Below are 23,891 nucleotides of genomic sequence, written 5' to 3'. Positions count from 1 at the left end.
AACCTTCGCCTTTCCACGAGTTCAAAGATCAATGCTATTGAATATGAGCCGGATCAAAAGTCTGGTTTCCGAATACTAACGGAGTGACAAAAAATCCCCTACTGAAAATTGTATGCGATTCTTCGCATCTTGTTGAAGTCGTACTTTGCCAGCGCTTAAGGTAGGCAGGTACAAAATAAATCACTATTTTGTCACATTTTTGTGTATACGTAATTAGACGTTTCCCCCCGAAAACCGGCATTTTTCGTAATTATGAAGCAACTACATGGGAAGTAACTATGATTGATTATAGCTTAGTCAACGATTTATGGCAAATATTTTAACTTGATTTCTTTCTTTATTGACGGTCAAGCCAATATTTAAACATAGTTCTCAATAACACTTTACTTTGGATCACATGTGTCTGTTTTAATGCTTAAAATGCTGGCCTTTATAATACAATTATTCAGAATTTTTGACCTAAACTTATTTTATTTAAGACCGACTTTTGCTTTAACGATTTTATTATCCACAATTTTATATTAGTGACTTTGTGACTAGGTATGTAAGCTTGTTATTTAATATGCAAGTAACAACCATTAGTACCTCCCGGTAGGTCACTTTGCACCCCCGGTTTGGGATCATGACCTTGGAATTTGATCAAAGGTCGTGTCCTTGAAAGCTTGTTCAAGGTCATGACTTCTGATTCTAAAGCAAGGTCACGGCCTTGCATTTTGGACCAAGATCGTGGGCTAGGGATTTCCTTGGTTGTAACAAGGTCGTGGCCTTGGATTTTCCCGACGAAAAAGTTGTGAGCTTGGTAAAGGAGATTTTCCGATTGCGTAACTAACGAGTGACCTTGTTTATGGATCAAGGTCTTGGTGTTCTAACTAAGGCGTGACCTACAAGTAAAAAGTAAGAGAAGAAGCTTGCATTAAAAGGGCACACGACGGAAAAGGAGAAAAAGGAGATTATAAAAGTGGGGGAAAACATTACCATTTGGCAGTGGCGAAATAAACTGGCATCGTTTCTTCTGTTTTATCACAAGTCAAGTCAACATTACTGACCAGCGCAAAGGAGGTGGTAATGGCGACTTCCCTCGCGTGCGATGCTATTTCCAGGGGCAAGTTGTCACTATGCCGATTACTCCTACCTCCACCACCTACAGTCGAGAGGACTTACTTATCACATCACCAATACCACACAAAATAATTCTGACATCGGCCGGTAATTATTTCTTTTATGATCGTAAATGTATTTTGCCGTCTCTCGAATACAATTTTTAATCGGTAATCAGTTCGTGCTGTGAGTGTAGGTATATGTGAAACCAAGGCAAGCCAAATATGTTTTAACCGGTACCGCTAACCTTGTGTAGACTACAATGTAGGTATATTTTGATATATTTATTATTTAAATGTTTTTTTTAACATTAAGTTTCGACAGGTCGAGAGGGGCAGGTTGTCACAAATCAAACGGGGCAAATTGTCACTATAAGTAAAATACTCTAAAACCGCTTAAACAAATCTGTCTTCTACCCAAAGGCTAAGAAAAAAGAAATTTCATCAGACAAGGAAGACTGTATGTGTCTTATATTTGCGGAAAACTCTACAGAGTTTCAGTTGCAAACAATGGGAACATGTAAACTGTACTGATAGAAATCCGATTTATGTATATCACAATTGTGACTTGGAAGACGATATGTAGTACTTCTTCGTAACTGTAACTTCTTTTTCTTAATACAACCCTTTGATTTCTTATTTTTCATTTTTGTGATACTTTGACAATTTGCCCCAGCTGGGGCATGTTGTCACAAGAATTTTACAGCAGGTTAAAAGACCATACTATTTTAATAGTTGGTATCTAAAATAAAAAAAAAAATGTAAATAGGCAGTCTACATACCAACTGAGTATTTAGAGTAATTTTGGTTAAAAAATATTCAAAGGCGAGTTATCACGACTGAATCCAAAATTGTGACAAATCAATCAATCAATCAATCAATATCTTTATTATGTCCTAGTAATTTGAAGATTACATACATTCGTCATACACATAATTGAAAAATCAACAAATAAGTAAAAAACTAGAAATAATATAATCTGGAATTACGGAGTTGACCTGGCAAAGAATTCATTTAAATTATAGTATGGGTTTTCTACAAGGTATCTCCTTATTGCTCTTTTAAACGGGTAATAAGGTAAGTGTTTAATGGTCTTTGGTAGGTAATTGTAGATCTTAATGGGCATGCAAAGGGGACTGTTAGTTGTTGTATTCAGTCTATGTTGTGGAACCCTAATTTGGTCAAACCGTGTATTGTAGGCGTGTGCGATGTTGTATTTGTTTGTGAATTGAGGCTTCAACTTATGTACATAACATGCCGCTTCAAAAATATACAATGAAATAACCGTTAGTAATTCGAGCTGAGTGAATATTGGTCTGCAGGTTGTTATTGAAGAAACTCTTGATATAGATCGGACAGCTCGCTTCTGTAGAAGCAGAGTGTTGTATGTCTGTGGGCTGATTCCCCAGATGATTATGCCATATCGCAGTCGTGACTCAATTTCGGCGTAGTAAATGGTCATTAGGGTCTCCAGAGATAAAATGTTTCTAAGTTGCTTGATTTTATATGTTGCCTTTGATATATTTGCGTTCAACAATCGAATGTGCTCCTTCCATTTTAGGTTGTCGGTAAACACCATACCAAGTATCCTTATGGATTCCGTATGTTGGATAGGCGAATTCATTATTTGAATCTGAGCGTCTGTTCTCTTATTTTGCAATGAGGACAAATTAAACAGCGTAGATTTGGTTTTAGATTTGTTTAAAAACAATTTGTTAGCAGTTAACCACTTATAAACGTGACTTACTGCTAAGTTAGTTTGGGCATCTAAACAACTATGATTTCCACTGACCAAGAGGTTAATATCGTCCGCATACAAAATAACTTCTGCATAATTGGCCGTGTAGTAAACGAGATCATTAATATATATGTTGAATAAAGTAGGCGATAAAACTGCTCCCTGTGGAACTCCATACTGTAATGGGTAAGGTCTCGGAGAAAACTTGCTGTTTGATATTGTTACACCATGTTGGTATGCGAACAACTTGGGTATCGCCTTTTTTGAAAATCGGGGATACCACTGTTTTCTTAAAGCAGCTTGGAAATGTTCCGGAAAGTAGGGAAGAGTTAATTAAATGAGTAATGATGTTGATAATGCTAAGTTTCACTTGTTTTAATAATTTAGGGGAGACGTCGTCAAGTCCAGGCGAGCTGTTGGAGTTTATGTTCTTAAAGAGGTTGAGTACTTCTTCTTCAGAAAATGGAGACATGAAGATTGAGTGTTTGCTGATTTCCAGATGGGATGTTGGAAGATTAATATTTGGTATTGATTCTCGAAGTCGTATGGGTGCATTATAAAAGAACTTATTGAAGATCTCAGCTATCTCTGAAGGAGAAGTAACCGGTACTCCCCGCTTATCTTTAAGTTCAATGTTTTTATGGGGCTGAGTTTTTCTTTCACTTAGCGAATTGAGGACTTTCCACGTGGCTTTACTCGTATTTTCCGCATTCCTAATAAAAGAGTCATAGTAATGTCTTTTTGTGGTATTTACAAGATTCCTGTGAATTTTTTTCATTACTTGATACCTGTTCTTTAGTAGAGGAAATTGTTTTTGCAGGACATACATATCGTTCAGCTTAGCATTTGACTCTCGGATTTGAGTCGTGATCCAGGGTTTAGTGTTTGGATTCTGTCGAAATTTTTTTAACGGAAAACATATATTGTGGTAATATTGAAAGGTAGTAATGAAATTGTGAAATTTTGCATCGATGTCGTCTATGATATAGATTTCAGACCAATCTTCGTTTGTTAAATACGATGAGAAGCGCTCAATGTTCTGTTTGGAGAAGCATCTTCGTAGCATGTCACTTGCATGATGGTTTGGAGTCATTTGTAGACTACAGGAAATTGTAATTACTCGATGATCAGAAAAATAAACGTCATGTACCTCACTTTCTATTGGTATAGATGCATTAGTACAGACGTTATCAAGTATCGAGCTAGCATATTTGCTTACTCTCGTGAACGTGTGAACTGTTTCTAGAAGATTAAACGATATCAAAAGGTCTTTTAATGCCCTGTATTTTCCATCATTTGCTCCAAAGTTTACATTGAAGTCGCCTACCACAAACAATGCTATATTCGGTTCGTAAACATGATCTATTACTGCGTTCAAGTAGCGAAGAAAAGCTTTATAGTCTCCGGATGGAGATCTATAAATCGTTATAATTGTGAATTTTAAGCACCCGAAATGACCTTTACACGCACATATTTCCAGTATTTTATCACTGCAAAACGGCGACACATCAATTGGTGCCACATTAACATCAGACCGTGCCCAAATTGCACATCCACCACCTTTTACGCATTGTCTATTGAAAGCACTAATTATATTTATTATTATATTTAGAGATTTTACATATGTCTAATTCATGATTTGTTAACCAAGTTTCAGTCACACACAAAAATAGGGGGTTATATTGGTTCGTTAATACCTGCAAGTCATTCACTTTATTCTTTAAACTTTGAATATTTAATAATATTAGAAATGTCGATAACAAACACTGGGATTCCGCGATTATATTGGTTAGGTTGGTGAATTCCGGTTGACCAGCCGGAATAAAAAATTGTTCATGCGTGTGCCTTTTGGCCACAGATCTGGTTTTTTCGATGCCTCGAATTGATCGCTTGGAACTGAGACTCTGAACGAGCTGTAATCATCAGGGCGTTTTGCATTTAATTTTTCACATTTTGCTTCTGCGAAATTGTTGTCCGCTAAGTACTTTATTATTTGAGCCGTCGTAACTGTGGGATCTAAATTGTAGACGTGCAAGTGGGAAAAATTTTTTGCCGCTTTAACGGTTGTATCTTCACCTGAGCCTTCCAGTATAGGTTTTTTTGATTTTTTCTTCTTGTGACTTCAGTAAACCCCTCCGAATCCATTTGTGAACCTCGTGGAAACATTTGACTTGCATCTCTTGAGGATGTATTGCTTTTAATTGAAAGATGAGTATTATTGTTGGGATTCGGTTGTTGTACAGTAGCATTTGCTACTGTATTGATTTGCTGATTGGCATTTACGATTGGACTTACGCTAGTCATTTTAATTGGTTGTGTAGTTAATTCAGGTGGAAATTGATACCCTGCAGTTATTGCAACATTATCATTATTGGGTTTTTTAATAGCTCCGGTCTCCCCTATACCAATTTTAAAAAGTTGGTAGATATTGTACACTATCTACAAATTTCAATCGCTTGTGTGCAGTATAGTTAGGGCCTATTCATATCAGACAGATACCGCGTTAAGATGACGTCCCTAACTGATTTTTCCAAAAATTTTAAATAGAACGCTTACGTGCTGTTCCATACACCGAGTGATTCTTTAGAAGTGAGTATCGTTTTAATTTTCTTCAAATCAAAACATTTTTAGTTGGTACTAACTGTGCAGTGGTGTATCATCATGCATTCACTAAATTTTTACTTATTTATAATTTACAAATACTGCTTCTGTTTTACCACAAATTATATAAATTGACACTAGACACATTCACACTTCATACATATTTCGGTGCCTCGACTATAAAAATGTTCAAAAAATATGGAAAGAATAAACCACAAAGTGCGCACAACCATTATCGGCGACACTGGTTTCTTAAATGATAGTCATAACTAACGAAATTTAAGCAAACAAATTTAATAATGCAAAAAATAGGTACTACAACCATACGCGCGAAATTCCAACAATGAGGGAAGCAATAGGTAGGTATACCTGGGTACTTATTTAATTTAATAAGTATACCTACAATTTGATGTGCGTTGATGTTTTTTGATAAGAATTATCTGAAACAAAGTCACCGGTGGCTACAAAATGCTATCAAACACAATTTTATTGTTTATTTATGAAATGCTTTACTGGATAGATGGTAAGAAACAATCGTGTAGTATACTTATATCTTAGCAACTCGCATACCTACGTACTTGCAATCAAAACATTATTTATTTTGAAATTGTTTAATTGCTCTACTTCAATACATGAACTTCAATAGTTATATGTTTAAACTAATAGTTACCTAATCAACGTATGCCACGGAATAAAACATTTTTACTTTACATGAAAACGTGAGCCTATACCTAGACCTAGGTATGTACTTCCTATCGGTTCCGGCGGTACCTACATAAACCAAATACGAAATATTTATCAGTTATGGAAAATGATATTGTGAATGCATTTTTACACAAATGGAAGTATTGCTTTTGCTATGTGCAAAAGTATTGCTTTTGCTATGTGCAAAAGTATTGAAATTTTTGGACAATCAAAACCAAGATCTGTAACACTGCCTCAAAGCTATATCCTTTCCTAATTTGTGAATGTATAAGAAAGCCTCTGAAATTTCTTGACTTAAAAAAAACAAATTTTTACGACCTTTTGGAAACACATACTGTACGAATTCCTGTTCTGTATCAATTTATCAATGTTTTTTGGGATTTGTATATGGACCCGTACATCCTCTGTATAGGTATTACATAAAGATGAATGTATGTCTGAGGTGGTAAACGTTAAAAATAGACGAATGAATCTACACTTAGGCGATTTCGTACCTTTTTGGGAAGCAATATCTCCTTCTATATTAACATTTTATTACAGTCCAGGCGTCAGAGATCGGATACTGTGCGATTAATTAAACAACTCCTAGGGAAGCTTTTTTTTTCACCAATTTCTTCTTTTTATCAGCACAAACGACCCCATAAAAATTTCTCCCAAAATTTTGACCCAGAAATATCTTATTTTTTTATATTAACCCAAAAAAACGGATTTTGTTTATATTTCAGAAACTACTACTTTTACAGAAAAAATATCGTTACAAGATATTGAAGAGAACAAAATTCTCTACAATTTATGTACCTATTCACTTTTCTTTCGTAGGCCCAGTACATTCGTCTACAGCTGATGATAAATGAGATGCGCTAACTTCAACGTTCGGTCTTAGGTATATCTACTAGGTATACGACTAGTATACGAGTGATACAAAACGTTGCATACTCTTAATAATTTACCAACCTATGAAAATATATAAATGTTGCAGTTCTTGATGTATCTATTTTTTTCCTTTTTGAATATGACGCCGGTTTGAATTTAATATCGTGAATCAAAACTGTTTCCATTTAATAAATTTGATCTTAGTTTTGAAGGTGTTTAATTACTTCCAGTATAATTAAGTGTTGAATTTGAAATTTGGTCAATTAATTCACTGGAAATTAAACATATTTCCTCTTCGGTGTGTTTCTCTTCTTCAGCCATTGTTTCATCAATAGTGGATAAAAAATATGCATTGATATTTTCCTCTCCTTTTTTATGACGGATTTGGTACCTAATTTAAGTTATTGAGTCATGTTGTATAATATTTTTTGAAAATTCATTGAAACTGTGAGTCTAAATATAGAATAAATTTTTGCCCATATACAGGTAAGAATATCATTTCTTTAAAGCGAATACTATTGCTAATAGTCCAAGAGCTGATGGTAGACATTTTTGAGTAGGTATTTGAGGCATTTATGCGAATGACCATACTAGTGCATTTTCCTGGTGATAAATTTCCTTTGCTCGGTTTCTCTGCCCCTCGATTCGGAAAGATTTTGGTAGTTGTAATTCTTCACGAAGCACACTACCTCATGTAAAGGTAAAGATAATTAGTAAATGACCTGCCCTCACAATTTGTTATGATGGGAACCTATACTTGCGATCAAAAATTAGTTGCTGTCGAGTCACCTTTGGAATTTTTGTTTATAAGTATGAGAAATCGTACTTGAACTTGCAAAGACGAATCGACAGCAACTCATTTTTGATCGCCCGTTACACGTACCTATAGTAGGACTTAGCAAAAAGTACATACCGATACAATGGTTTTGAGTTCACCGGGGATGATCAGTTTTGAAAAATGTGTAAATTCAGCGAGAAGTACAAAGATTTCGCGTATTCCCCAATATTACAAAAGTGTGCCGATTTATTGCAATGGATGGTATTACAAACGAATTAGGAGTAGGTACTGCATTTACAAGATTATTTCTGGAAATTCTGTAGTATTCTGGGTTTTTTGTTTAGGTATTATAAAGTGTTTTTCTTAATTTAGAAAATCCCGACGGTATATAGGTATTGGTAATAAACGAAACGAGATGATCAATTATTAAAATATCCGTTTTTGATCGGACGGAAGGAAATCGATCTTCTTCCGAGGAAAGCCAATATTTATTCATAATTGCTATAAACAGTGGGTGAGATAAATAGTACTTAAGTGTGTGTATATTTTATACGAACCATTTATATTTATGCACACTGTTATGAATTCCCCAAACCTTAGCAATGAAATGGCTATCATAAAGCCATTAAGTTTATACAGTGCCATTACGTTAAATATTATTGCTCCTCTCTGTATCCTCTTGTAGTATAGGCTTGAAGCGGTATCGTACTTGTTCTGATTTACGAGGAAGCCAAGTAATAAAGTAATGCATCCTTCAGTAGCGTCTCCTATTAATATACAACTTTCGAATGGGATAATTATTGCCTAATTTTGTTAAACTACCGGCGTTCTGCCTTACCAAAAGGATATTGAAATTTTTATTTTATTAGACCTATACAAATTCTAAGGTTTATGAATAATTTCGCATTTTCATTTCTGCATTCCCCGCAGAACGATACACCCTAATAGGATTTCGGTGTTATAAAATGTTTAGTGCATCCCATCTCTTGCCACCAGACTGTTGGGGTAATGTTTTCCTATGGTGCTAATGAAGTAATCAAGATACCTAAATTTTGCTACGTTCGACCGATTCAATATTTTTCAGTAAAATGAAAGAATGTAAATACTGAATGCGTAATGGGTGGAGCATTGCAAGACCCACGTGTTCATGCTTTGTTAGAGATCCCTATGTTATTTATAATTATTTCATTGCAATTACCTATAGATATCAGATCAAAAAAGTGAGTAGGGAGGTATGTATCCGCACTGCAGTCGTGTAAAAAAAGATCATGAATAACAAAAGAGACTATATACTTATATATAGATATACAGTCCGAACTGTAGATAATCATAGCTGTTACAATGTTGCAAATTGTAAGCGGATAATCACGTTATACTATATCTTGTTTAAAAAAATCACTACACGTTACACACCCTCGTCCATATTTAGTCATGTGGCATTCAGAGTTAAACTACAAAGCTACAAGGAAGAGCATTTGATACAGTAGGTATAACGTAAAGAAAATTTTAAACTATATAAAGGTTCTCAGGGCGAGTGGGTCGGCATTTTATATATACAGGTGGAGTAGGCTGTAAATTATATTCAATAATATTTATGGGCCTGCCTTTCGGGTTCTGATATATCTAAATAATGCATCATACATGATTACAGAAAAGGAAAAAAATGAATGTTCGCGTATAGTACTGACCACATAATAATATGTAGCACCTATTTATCTTTAGTAAGGACTTCATTAGGTCTTTATGTTTATCGTCATATGCCAAAACTGTGGTACAAGCACGTTTCTCACCTGACACCGCAGTTAAAATATAATAGGTAGGTATAACGGTTTTGGCAACTTTGTAGGTGCGATTAAATCAATTATACCTGCAATATGTTGTACATTGTGAGGGAGATAATAGGCATTCCTTTAAAAGCGCTTCAAGTAGATATAAGCGTTAATAAATACCTGTGGCCAGCCTTTCGATGGATACATCAGTCGAAAAGGTGTCTCCTAAAAATAAAGAATAGATGAGACACTTAAATATTTAGTAAAACGATTAGGTATGGGGATTTTCGACAAAGAACCGTTTCCGTCGTAAAATTTCTTAAATATTTTCAATATCGGTTGGAAAAGTCATGTAATCATAATAAACTTGTCTAAAACTTTATGTGCTAGATTTAGTCGTAAAAAATAGTATTCTAGATTTAAAACTATTACCCACTAATTCTATCTCTACGTATATAGTGTACCTACCTATGCATGAAAGGTAGGTACACTTACGTTTACCAACAGGTATCGTATTAATCTCTAATTTTATTTTAGTAGCACTAAAGATACCTTTATTAGCTACTAAACGAAATTGAAACGCAATTTTTATAATTTACAACCGGACATTTTTGTGCATTAGCTTCGTTTCACTTAGGACTGATATCATTTTTCTTTTGCAGAGTCACACAATTGCATTTAGACAAGTAAAAAACGCACGATGAACGTAAATATTCAGGGTGAGTAGTAAAAATATGAGAGCCTTGACGGAAATTTACACTACTTTTATGTTTGCAGCACGTGTTTTTAGTGTTATAGGAAAAAAATATTACCATGAAATGATCAAACCTATTATTCAGCGATACATTTTTTGTGGTCACATACGTTTCATGTTGTCGCCGATAACACAATCATTGGATATACCTACTCGTAAAACAAAATAATATTTAGGGTATACACTTAAATGGATTCAAAAATGTTTACGGTGGTGAATTTAAAATTTTATGGCTCTAAATAAATACTTTTGTGGTTTGAAATACTAATACTACCTTTAAATGTTTCAGTTCATCAGGAATAGACATCCAATGAATGCACTTTCACTTCAAGATTATACAAAATTAAGTCTACAAAGTTCAGTGTCCTTTGCATGAGTCGCACAACAAAGTAAGCATGAAAGCACAACACACCATGCCGGATTAGAAATCAATTGAACCATGCCGTTGTATATCTAAAGAAGCCCCTTGTTACAGTGAGGTAACACCCATGGGGTGATTATAACCCCTCTGCTTCGTTAAGAATATGCACGCTATACTTATGCTGTTTTTATATTAGAATGTGTATCATGATTCGCAATGGCACCTATCAGATTGTAAATTGTCTCTTTAGTAAGTATCAAACGGGTAACCGTGGAGAAAGAAAGTTTGTGTACCCAAGTAATTATTTTTAGTAGCTCGTAAACTAATAAACGCAACCCTGCCTTTAACTTCCACCAGTATATAAGTTAAGGTTAATTTTTTGTTAAGAAGCAAGCAAAAAAAATGGTGAAATCCAACCTTGACAGATTTCACTTTCAGCTTAGAAAAAAATGCATTGTTGTGTGGTTTGATGTAAAGCCACAAAATTGTAAGTAGTTTAGTTTGCCGTAACTCGTGCTTCCGTCAACATAACCAGACGATTTTTTAATTAAAAATAAACAAATGCTTACTCGTGCAATTTCTCGCAAATAAACGGCGGCGGTGTAGGTAATATAAAATGAAATTAAATAAACGCACACACTAAACCAAAAATAACCGGAGGTGTATTAAAACCATAAATGAAAAGTAAAATATTATTAAGATGTTCTACTAGGAAACCATCTTGAATACGACTCAGCTTAGTGTAGGTTAAATATTTTAAGGCAGCATGGTCAAGTCCGTCGTCGAACATGGCGTCCATAAAGGATAGAGAAAAATAGATATCGACCAACTTGGTGTAGACAAGGAGAAACTGAAGCTTAATCCGGAGATCCAGTAAGCTCCGCCAATGCCGGGCCTGCTGCGACGGGAGGTAAAACAAGTTTGATTTGTTGTGTAGTATTATTTATACTAAGTTTTCTGAGAGGGTATTTGAGTATTTTAAGAAACGCTTAATCTTCAACAGTGACGTGCGAACCGCAAACTTTGGTTTAAATACATGTAATTATAGATTTAGAATGCATACCTACCTATATGGTAAAATTATACACGCGATTCTTCCCTTTGAAACGTTTCTATCGTTCGGAACATCTCAACTCAGAGAACCAATGTAATTAATTAACATTTTGTGCCACACACGTAGCATTCATATAATTTAAATTTAAACGGAAAGAATGCGCTTGAAGGAATTTTTAAATGGCCGCTTTTGATAAAAAGGAACAATCAATTAGTGACCAGTGTATGGTTTCTACTGAATAAATTATGTAGCCACTGAAAAAGAAAAAGAAATACCACTGTGGATATTCTCCCAGAACTATCTTGCTAAATTAAGTAGGTATACCTACCTTTTGCAGAATAAATTCTGATGTAATAAGATATTTGCCTAATTCCTTATTCTAAAGACTAAAATTAAATACCTAAATAGGTAGGTACCTAATTAAACATCTACCTACCAATTCCAACAAGGCAAAGTACTTATCTTAAGTTACCTATCATGTAATCAGTGAGCACTGAATAGATTATTGTTCATATACAGGGTGATTTTTTTTTTCATTTTCACTAATTATGGATCTCGTAATCCATAAGAGATACAAAGTCGCTTAATGGGCAAAGTTATGCAGAATTTTATGCTGATTAATTTTCCCATTCAACGTTTCTTGTATCTCCACAAATAGCGAAGTTACGTATGGTGAAAAAATCGAAAAATGTCATTTCCTAAAATGCGCTGGCGTCCATTTACCTATTTTTAAAGATATATAGGTACCTAGGTATCAAAACATATTTTTAATACACGCATCCTTATAGTAATTTTTTTTCAACCCTCTAATGCTAAAATAAAATTTTTATTGCTTGTGAGTTTCGAGTAGGTACCTAAATCAAATCAATTTAATTATTTCTTATGGACGTCACATTGGATTGAATTATCAGTCAAACGTCAAAAATTTTGAAAAATCTTGAATAACTTGAAAACCTTCGATGCTGGGTATAGGGAAATGTGGTATCAAAGGAAGTACATTTTCATATAGATTTCGAAAATGTAATAAAACACAGGGTGTTCTATATTTAATATAAGAAAGTTGTTATCAACATCCGACCAAACCGGAAGTGACACGACCATGATAATATTTTCTTTCGATATAGATCATGAAAAACCATGTTGGTCTACCCAGAGTTGGACTGGGTCACTGGGTCACTGGGTCCACTGGGTCACTGGGTCAACTGGGTCACTTGGGTCACTAAATTAAACTGGGTCGCTGGGTCACGTCATACTCTTTTCAGTTAGACCCAGTGACCCAGTTTGACCCAGTGACCCAGTTTGACCCAGTGACCCAGTTTGACCCAGTGACCCAACTTGACCCAGTGACCCAACTTGACCCAGTGACCCAGTTTGACCCAGTGACCCAGTTTGACCCAGCGACCCAATTTCACCCGGGGACCCAATTCGACCCAGTCACCTAGTTTGATCGAATAACGCAGTTAAGTCAGTGCCCTCGGTTCAAGTGTATAGATTATGAAATAAATGAAGTGCTGGTTTGTTGAAAATAATACTCGATTGCTTGACAACTGCCATTTCTGTGATGTTTGCTTTAATACTGCCGTAAAAAACTTTCCATGTCCCGAATTGTATTAGAATAATGTTATTTCTTTGCTTCAGGGCTTACCAGTTTGCTTACAGGTGTTCATTCACATTTAATTTTTTTTCTACTAGTTAGCTTAATCCAAATAAATCTTTTCTCTAAATACTTTCATTGACTACTTGACTACAAACTATAAACAAATGCATTTGATTTTTTTAGGTATTAGTTCTCTTGAATGAAATTGGGCTAAGTGCTTGTTGCCGAATATTATTGAGGAAGATTTTTTTTAAATTAAAAGTTACTTGAAATTGTTTTGGCTGATACCTAACAATAATTTAATTACTGGGCCACCGGGTCAAGACGGGTTACTGAGTAAAGCTGGGTCAAGATGGGTCACTGGGTCAAGCTGGGTCACCGGGTCAAGCTGGGTCACCGGGTCAAACTGGGTCACCGGGTCAAGCTGGGTCACCGGGTCAAGCTGGGTCACTGGGTCAAGCTGGGTCACCGGGTCACTCTATGCTTGACCCAGTCCAACTCTGGGTCTACCTATGCAAAGTTTCAGAATTAAATTAATAATGGGGTCTGAATACTTTTAGGTAACGGTTTGCGTGAAACAGCCTGTATTAATACCGAATATGAATATCGGAACTTTATGGATGAGCCTTTTGATGTTTCATTGTTATATTTAAGTAGGTATCTACTGATTCATCGATCGGATGAGATACACCCACATTTACCAACTATGCTTATTATAAGTATAACTAAATTTGAGTGTATACCTCGGTGTATATCTACTTATTTTTTTGCGAATTTTAATGGAGATCACTATTTTTTTGCGGAGTTAGGTACCTTTGCATGAGACATTTAGGTATTAGCAGTTTCTTGCATAATTGAAAAGGATTATAAAAAATCCTATAGGCAAAGCCTGTTTGTTATGCGGTTGTTGACGTTCTTACAAATGTCAAACAGCAAATAAAGAGTTCAATCCTTCTTTATCTCCATTCTTTCCCCAGTAATGTCCTGATCAACATAGTGAAGCATCAATTTTTAGTTCTTAGTCCAAAAATGGTTTAAAAAGTAACTCAAACAAAACCGTTCGATACTTTAAATTACAATCTACTACTTCCAATACATCATTGCAAATCTCCTAAAATGACCTTTATTGACACCATAAAAACCACCTTGGATAATTTACCTATTTAACAAAAAGTTGTGTTTTCGAAATTTTTTGAGGAGCTTTCCAATGATTCACCGCTGGTGGGTTATGGGTGTTGGTCCAGATGGATTCTCCCTCCATACCATCGAAATGGTCAACGTGCTCAACCTTTTAATACCTATCTCTAGCAGATTTAATTCATCAACAGCATTCCCATCAGTTTCGCACTTTGAACAATAGGTACTACCAGTAATTTGAAAGTAACTATAATTCGTCTTACCTGGTATACAGTTTTTACAGAGGTATAGGTAATTAATACGAATACCTACCTATAACTTTAAATTACTCGAAAAGAATCAGGAGTTAGTTAAGTACCTACGCCGATGCTTTTGCTAAAGAAAAATCCTCTCCCGTGCAGGTGATTTTTAATAATGGTATCCGTTATTTTTTGCTGGAAATATATAATCCACCAGTAAAAGAAATGGCCATTGGTAACCAAAGAGTTTTAACGATTGCCAAATTACACAGCTTAAAAAATCTGTAGAACTTGCTGCTCGGCAACATTTGTATCGTGCATTTATACTATCAAATGCAAGATGTGGGTTGGTAACGAGCTATTGACCCAATAGACTGCGGGGATGGACATTTCAAGAGAAAATTTTCGAGCCAGTTAAAACTCTTCTTCCACCCGCCCCTGATCTAGTCTATTCAACTCTATATTTTTGAAATTGCACCGCGGCGATGTACCTACCTACTTGAACTGTATAGTTGCAGAAAGTTTGACATAGGTACCTACTGTTCAGCAGTTTGCGGCAATTGTCACGGTAGGAATTGTTTAAATGTATCACACATACCTAACCATAGCTAATAATGACGAGACTACTACCTATACTATGGAAATACAAGAGATAGAAATGGAATCAAAAGAATATAGTGATTTCTCTGATCAAGAATCGTTTAATCAGTTTTATAATAATTTTTGCTGTTTATGTCGACCTTTTTTTAAAATCAAAATTTTAAGTAATAAAATTTGAAACATAACTACCTCCTTTTTTTAAATAAAAACAAAAATAGTTTATTATGATCTTTTTATAAATAATCATTTTGGCAAAAAAATTATAATTTGTCTATTTTCTTTAATAAATAAATGTTTTTCAATCACAAATAAATGAGAGTTACTTATGCTTATTGGAGACACCACATAAAAAACAACAAGTTAAAAGTTCGGCTATCACATATTTAAAAAAGGAAACATTGAAATAATTTGAATGTATAGGTATAGGTAGGTATAGTTGCATTTTCCTATAGGTACCTAATTAAATTTAGCGGTTTTCAATTCCTAGGTAGGTATGTCAAAAATGCGCGTTTGCAACCAAATCATATTAAATTAAAAATTTTGGCTATATGAGAACTGTTGTCATTTAATTTGGGCTGCTTTCCATTTAGAACACGTTCCTTATTATAGTGGACTGTGTTTAATTATAAAACAGGGAATTTGAAAACCCACGTTATAATTAAAGATTTAAATAGATAGCTCGTTAAAATTAAATTTTTTAAATGAAAACTCGATATTTCTATAACTGTGTTTTACTAAGCACATAAGGGTTACTGTGTATAAAGCATACCTAATTTATTGCAAAAAATTATTTTTTTATTGATTCATTGGACGAATGCTATGAAATACGGTTATAAATATTTTTTAATTTTATTAGTTGACCATGACTTGGAATTTGTTTAATTTTCTCCTAAATTAAATTGTTGTAAGAATATTATTATCAAGGGTTTAGAAGCGGTTTACGCGCCATAGGGATTTGAATGGATATATTTTTCCCCTAATTAATTTAGAGCAAAGTTGTGAATTAGTTTCTTATAGCTTGAAAAATTCTGTGTCTAATCATATCCTCAATTTATTAATTCGGGAAACCGGAAAAATTAAATAATAATGTAATTTTCTAGTATCCAACATGGTGGCATGGACGAATTTTTGTATAACAATAATTTCATGCGGCATCACGGCTGATTTTTACTAAAATGCGAATTTATAATTCCCTTAATTTCTCTGATTTCCCGCAACAAAAAATTACAAAAAGGCACACGAATAGACAATAAGTATACAAACAATTTATTTACAACTTTGCTGAAAATATTAAGGGAGAAAATGTTTCACCATAATGAAATTGAAACCAATTCTAAGCCATGTAGTAGAGAATTTCAACATTAAGAATTTATTTTGTTTTGAACCTGTCTATAACGGATCATCCCTATCTACGCACCGTATCAATATCATTGCTTTATTATTTGCATATTTCTTCTATCAGTAAAATGTCAATATCCCTACAGTGTCCTGATGTAGACCTCAAACAAAAGAACTGGACTGACTAGCAATTATTTATCAGGGCGAGAACTCCGCTTGTTCAGGTTGAGCATTTTGGAACGACTAGAAATTCGAGCTTAAATTTCCGCAACGAGTTCACTACAGTTTACGAATTGTGTACATGAAATGTGGCAATTTCGAAAAATAATATAGCTAGGTGCCCAAAAACTGTTACTGTCACATTCCCCTATTTGAGCATTTGATTATTGAAGGAGCTATATGTATCACCAAAAGATAAAAACAATAAAAATTGAAATATGCAGAACTGTGAAAACCAATATAATACTGGAATTTCAAAATAAAAAGCGTTTGTTGTACATTAAAGATGCCGATTTCAGTTCTAAATTTCTGTTTCTATATTATACCGCTCAATTTGCTCTGGTCTCTAAACCACCCTGAAGACACCTGTCCAGCTAACTCAATTAAGCACAGGTACTAACAAAGCCTTCAAAAGAAATAATTATACGTAATTTTTCTAGGGCAGGTCCAGCCGCTACCTGACGTCAATCTCGATATTGACGTAAATTTTATTAATTTGAGAAATTCAGCAGCTTTATTAGCCGCCTCAAAAAGTCCAAAGAATAAATTAAGAATAAATTTTTAATTAACGCCTAATGTACCTAATTTCGGGTACAAAATAGAAAAATTTACTTTTACCCTGGGTCGTAATTTGGGCTCGATTTAACACAAAACTAACTCATTACAGATGAAACAGATTTATTCGACATTAACCAATCAAAAAAATCAAAGAAAAATAGGCACTCAGGGTCAGAAAAACAAATCCCACGAAACGAGCCATTGATAGTACCAATTAATTAACGAAATACGTTAAAGTGTTAATAATCCTTAAATCCGGCAAATTGCGGTTGTGTTTGCACAGACGCACGAACAGATATAGCAAACTGATAATACTTCTGAGAACTTCACTTCTACACCTTTGCTTATTGCACGCGATTCTCAATTTAGACGACACAGGGTTAGTTGTAATTACAGATGAAAATTTGGCTCTTTGGTGATGGAAAAACTCTCTATAAAGAGTATTGAGATACAACTACCTACTACTATGTAAACTTCACTCCTTTAATCCGACCTAAACATTCACTTTTATATAGCGACGACTTAAAGCTCTTAATACTCGTAGCACTCAACTTTCTTCTAAAACGTAATAACTGCCAAACCTGACGCTCAAATACGGCCGCGTTTTAAAGTCCATCAAACAAAAAGCAACGTATAATGTCCGGTTGGCCTATTTAAAACCGTTACCTTTCTTTTTTAATTCGTCGTCATATAGAATACTGTTTAAACCTTCACGTCCTAATGTCGAAACTAATTAGCTTTTATGCGGCGAAAAACAAACAACTCTTATCGTAACGACCGGAGATAAGGAGTCGTCCATTAATCACTTATCAACTTTTTAAACCCCCCTCTCTCCTGGTGATACATGGTGAGGTTTAGGACCAACTCCTAACACCTTTACAAATAACATTCAACTATTTCCAGATGTTTCTTATCTTTTAAAATGTAACAAAACAAAAAATCAAAACAAAAGGCGAATATCTAACAAAGTTACCATAGTAAATAAATAACTCTGATACAAAACCTTGACCTCAAATAACCAATATCGAATTTTGTATCCTCCCAAATTAGAACCACATTTAACGTCAACAAATAATTGAAATTCACATACAGTCATTATTTCGTTTGCAGATAGGTACTAAATAAAACGTCCGTATACCTATCACGGTGTCATGGTGTAGTTTACACAATAGTATACTTATACCAACTATAATTGTAGTTGCAATAGTATGATGGTATCTTGAATTTAAAATCTATTGAAAATGCCCAAAACCACTTAGATAGCAAGTAGCGGGAACCCAAATTGCCGAAGAAGTGTAAGACCACGTAGGTATAATTTCCTATCATAGGTACCTACCGCAACCTGTTAAAAGTTATAAATAACATGCATTTTTGTAAGGTTTTTGCCTTAATTAAGTAGGTACGTTCTTCACAGCCTACCGCAGTAGGCAGTACTTCAGGGAAAATGTCTAGGTAGGTACATGTTTTGAACATTCTTCAAAATTGAGTTCCTCCCACTTTTTCGAATCGTTTTTAAGTATATCTTAATTTCCTAATAGTTTTGGTTCGGTGTAACCGAGGGTGTAACCAATTAACCATCGAATTGGTCGGCACATTAAACAATATCTGTATCTACTAAGCCGATTAAATTAATTAATATACTCGTATATTTGGAATAGGTGACTAACGAAAATGTGCCAACCATTAGGTACTTATTTTATACATTTTACTTGTTGTACTTTTTTTTATCTTTTTAATACCACCGAGATCTTTGGCGACTTCTATTGCAATTCTACCTAAATAACTTATTGAGATCTCATTACTTTATAGCATTTAAAATGTGTAGGTAGGAATTCATACGTTATGATGTTAGTTATGCAGGGCCGTAGCCAGAGGGGGGCGAATCAGGGCGCCGCCCTGGCAGGCAAAATTTTCGCCCTGACAGGAGAATAGCGATGAAATTCTAAACAAGGATAAATTGTGCAATACTCTTGTGCAGATAAAGCGCATTTTCTTTAAAACATTTATTTTGTCTTTGTAAGTATCCTTCTCCCACAATCCACTCTTGAGGTATAAGGAATTATAACCGATCACTATAAGCGGTTAAAATATCTTAACCTTATGATACCCAACCCAAGCCATAATACACTTTACCCAAACTCGTCCTGAAACCTTCATTTTCATGCCTACTTTCTGTCAGGAAATTTGAGTTTCCATGACAGAGGCACAGCAGACGACGTTTCCTGCCGCTTGTCACTTTACTGGCCGCACCTGTCACTTTACCGGTCGCACCGTCACATTTTTAAATGTCTATAATTACTCCTGTCATCACTGACATATTGACATTAATCAAAAGTTCTATACAGGAAATAAACAACTCAATTCCTCAAAACCTTCCCCATGGATATTTAATTTAATTAAATAATATAATAATAAAATAATTAAATATCCATGGGGAAGGTTCTGAGGAATTGAGTTGTTTATTTCCTGTATGGTTCATCACCCCATTTAGAGTATGGATTAACCACGAGTTTTTTCTGACCAAAAGTTCTATATAAAAATTGAAATTTTATATTAAAATACAATTTCGGGTAAAATTTTAATACAAAACTCGTTAGTAAAATGACATTACCTGACTCGGAAATTAAAGTACTCGGAGCCACGCACTTCAACATTTCCTCGCCAGTAATGTATCATTTTCCGGACTATTATGTAAATGTCTATTTAATACTGCTGAATTGTCTGTTGTTGGCTGATAATTTGTTAAAAGCAATGAAATAATCAATGAATGACCTTGACCTTGAACTTTTGAAAAAAAACCCCCCCCCCCCCCCCAACCCTAGTTAGCGCCCCGTAAACACCGCTTTTTTAATTCGCCCTGGCTATAACAATCAAAGCCCTGATAGCAACAAACCTCTGGCTACGGCCCTGTAGTTATGTACTATTATATCTATGTATAGGTAAATCCAACGTTTGCCGTAGCGTGCATGCTCGCACGTCACATGTGGGCATCTACATAAATATACATTTCTATAATACTAGACATTATAACGTTGTTATTCATAACCATAAGTAATAATTTCAAGGATTTGTGAGAGAAACCTGTAAGTTTATCATCTATTATAAGACGATGCATAGACTTGTATACCTCGATATCCTGCTGATCCAACCTACGGTTAAATGTTATTATTTAGTAAATGTAAATAACACGCCATATGCAGAGAACAATAAAAATGACTACTCTCTATGGTAATAATCTCTTAGATACTTTACCACTAATTGCCGCATAACTGCCTAATCAACTATGCTGATGCGTACCATCCCAAAATCGGCGGTCTACTTTTAACGATCTCCTAAAATCTAAATATTTCATTGCAGTAAAAACAATGATGCAGATTCGAGATTGGTGCAAATTAAACAGCAGTAATAAAACTGAAGTTATTAACGCATTTAGAACACCAGCAGTAAATTGCGTACTCGTGCTGTACCACTGTTTTTCAAAGTAATTATGGTCGTAAAATAAAAACGGTGTATTTACAAAGTTGATTAAATTATTTAATCTTAAGCCTACAAATGTCTTAATTTTGTATCTAAATTTATTTCTATATCTAACTGTTCGAGGCACGCCGGTTTAAATTATTTTTATGACATCGAGAAGAATGTATACAGAAAATGCAACATTAACCTTAGAAGACACTTTAAATCAAAATTGTGTGTATGTGTGTGAAGTGCACGTTATTAAGATTTAAAGCTGAGGAAGCGCCCACCAACTTTATTTCTTAACTGAGGGAATAAAATTAGGTTCTCCTGCGTAGATAGTGCCAGCACAACAAAAATAATGAAGATAAGTTGTTGGGCGGAAACTCTACAGAAAAGGTCAGAAGGGAATAGAGAGAGGATCGAGAAATAAAACCTTTCACCCTTGCTCTTTTCTATCTTAAGAAGATAAATTGGTCCTGATATTTCCATAGATATACAAAAATAAATAAGGGTATCTCTTTTAAAAGGACAAATCTCGAAAACAACCCGAGAACGAAATCGACAACATATAAAATTATTTCTTGTAAAACAAAAATAAAATTAAATTAAAGTGGGGTTCCGTCTATACTGCTGCGTGCACGAACTCCGATTATATTTAGAGATTGAAAACAGAAATTCAGCGAAAACCTATAAAACGAGTCAGATAAATTGAACAAGTTTTTAAACAAGATTACAGATAAACTTTCCAACTTGAAAATCCATAAAATTAAAATTGAGTGCACACGGCTGCAGAGCATTTTTCAGTATAAAAAGAGGAATGTTGATCGAAAAGCGCAAAAGATCATTACACTAAATATTCCTGCTGTAATTTAATTCAGACTAGACTTAAAACTGCACTTTGAAAAATATATATGTTTTACGAAAGCGTAAATTCGTATTTAATGAAATGTTTAACATTTCAGGCCGTCTGCAACCTTCTGTTATAATGCTTCAGATATATCAGAAATTGCGAATTTTTCCTCACTGTTGAGCGACTTCTAAGTGTAGTTAATGATCAGGTCATGAAACATTTTCATTACCTATATGTAGGTATTCATTTTGAAAATTCCGTCCGAAGTTTCTGCCATGTACCGGAGAATGCACTAATTATTAAAATAAAAGATCTCAAGTGGCCCGCGGTTCAATCGGTACCTACCTAAACAGGTGTTTTTCAAGAAAATTGTTTGAGGGTTGGATAATAGCGGTTTCTTACTCGAAAATTTATTCATGCCCAACGGTCGGTAGGTATCAAAATCGGGCGTTTTATTGAATCTAAGTAAATTACTGATCTGGAATGCCTAATATAGAAATATACAAATAATGATCGGGCGCACAAAAATAGGCATCTGCGTATGTTACTGAAACTCTCCCTCTCCCCGAAAATGTCATAATGTGCAACATAAAACATATGCCTTTTATATCTGTATTTAATTCACATAATTAGTATTAACAAATCGCAGATGTGCACTTAGGAAGTAAGTGAAACAAGGACGGAGATAAATTAATGTCGGGTATCAAAACTGAAATGCTTCGTATAATAGTTCAAGCACGATCTCTTCTAATGACCAAAGGGTCGCGATAAGGACAACGTTTGCGTTGATGAGACTTGGCAAATAATGACTAGGAAGCTCTCCGGAATCGTATCCTGAGTCGTCCTCCTCGGGAAAGCAATCAACCCCTTGCGTGACGTCATAAAGTTCCATGCTATTCCCTGACGATGTGAAGTGTGACTTTGAGATACGTGAGCTTGGAAGACATTTATATAGAGGACGTGGAATAACAGATCTTGTTTTACGCGAAGTAGTTTCCTGCATTCGAAGTCGAAATGCCAAAATTTGGTTTAGAACCTGTCATAATGCCTAATGTAAATAGGTCTCGGGGAGGTAGGCGTAGTTAAAATTAAAATTTTCGTTAATAGAGAACATTTGCATTTAAACAATGCCTTTGTATCACAAACTTGGAACAATCCAACATAATTAATCTCTATAGGAGTATAGCGTAATGCAGTATTATCGAACGAACTCACGTGTGCACCGTTATAGTTTTAACCTATAACATCAGATTATTCTTTTTGTGTTTTTTTTCAACTAGCTTTTACGACGTAGTTGCCCATTTATACACGTTAAAATGTTTTTCAGTTTCAGCATTGGCAAGCAACTAAACGATTCTTTCTAATGTGATTTTTACTTTACGCCTCGCTTAGCACCGTTGCTTTTGAATCGGCAGTTATAGACGATAGCCACGAATATGTGAAGGAAATTTTACTTTAAGGAGAAAAGTATCCGGGCTGATGTCTGTAGGAACGTGAAAGGGGGACGTCGTCTCTGTGTCAAAGTATCGTTTGATCCTAGAATGTTAGTTTACATGGCATTTGTTCCAGAAATTCTTTGTATACTTGTTAATTATAAATGTTAATCTTGAGATCTATTTAAAGACGAGGTATTTCTAACACTTAAGTTTGCTGTGAGGTAGGTGATTAATGTGTACTTACAGTCACACTTACAACGATAAATAAATAAAGGTGCTTATACGGCGATATAGTAGTTTTTACTTCGTATAGAACCGCAGATTAAAGAGTGTTTAAATCTGTGGTTCTATAAGAAGTAAAAATCTTTAACCTTTATTTATAGTAGAACGTTGACTTATATGTATAGGTACCTACAGAGTAAAAACCATTTTCCTACATAGGTAGATACTATTTAAGGAAAGAATGTAAATACGATATTGTAGTCGATCTAATCTTACTTTCGCGATGATGTAAAATGAAAATGAATACTATGGTCGCCCCTTAATGGACCCTTTTTCTCAAGAAAAAAATTTCACCTTCATTTTAGCATACATTTCTAGACTCCCTTTCTACTGAAACACACAATTTTGGATTTGCTGCACAAATTCTAAAACGTAGTAATAGCGTACTATGCCAACAAATGGTGAAATACTGACTGACCCAATTTCGATTACTGTGTCGCTCTCCT

The 23,891-nt window shown here is 34.7% G+C and overlaps 1 protein-coding gene across 6 annotated transcripts in view; it reads right to left on the bottom strand.

The window, feature by feature from the left end:
* LOC116166312 (homeobox protein abdominal-B) overlaps nt 1–23,891 on the bottom strand; it is a 441,837-nt gene that overhangs the window by 371,752 nt on the left and 46,194 nt on the right. For 4 of the 6 annotated variants that reach the window (XM_031481240.1, XM_031481238.1, XM_031481246.1 and 1 more), the window contains exon 2: nt 9,742–9,786. The exons of 1 other annotated variant lie outside the window; for it this stretch is intronic. The gene's annotated coding sequence lies outside the window, so the exon portion shown is untranslated. Of the gene's footprint in view, nt 1–9,741; nt 9,787–11,245; nt 11,388–23,891 lie in introns of those variants that run through there. One more of the 6 variants, XM_031481241.1, reaches the window with a different exon arrangement.

Source organism: Photinus pyralis, unplaced genomic scaffold (assembly GCF_008802855.1).
Source record: "Photinus pyralis isolate 1611_PpyrPB1 unplaced genomic scaffold, Ppyr1.3 Ppyr1.4_LG3b, whole genome shotgun sequence".
Classification (NCBI taxonomy): Eukaryota; Metazoa; Arthropoda; class Insecta; order Coleoptera; family Lampyridae; genus Photinus; species Photinus pyralis.
This window is presented reverse-complemented; position numbering and strand designations above follow the sequence as displayed.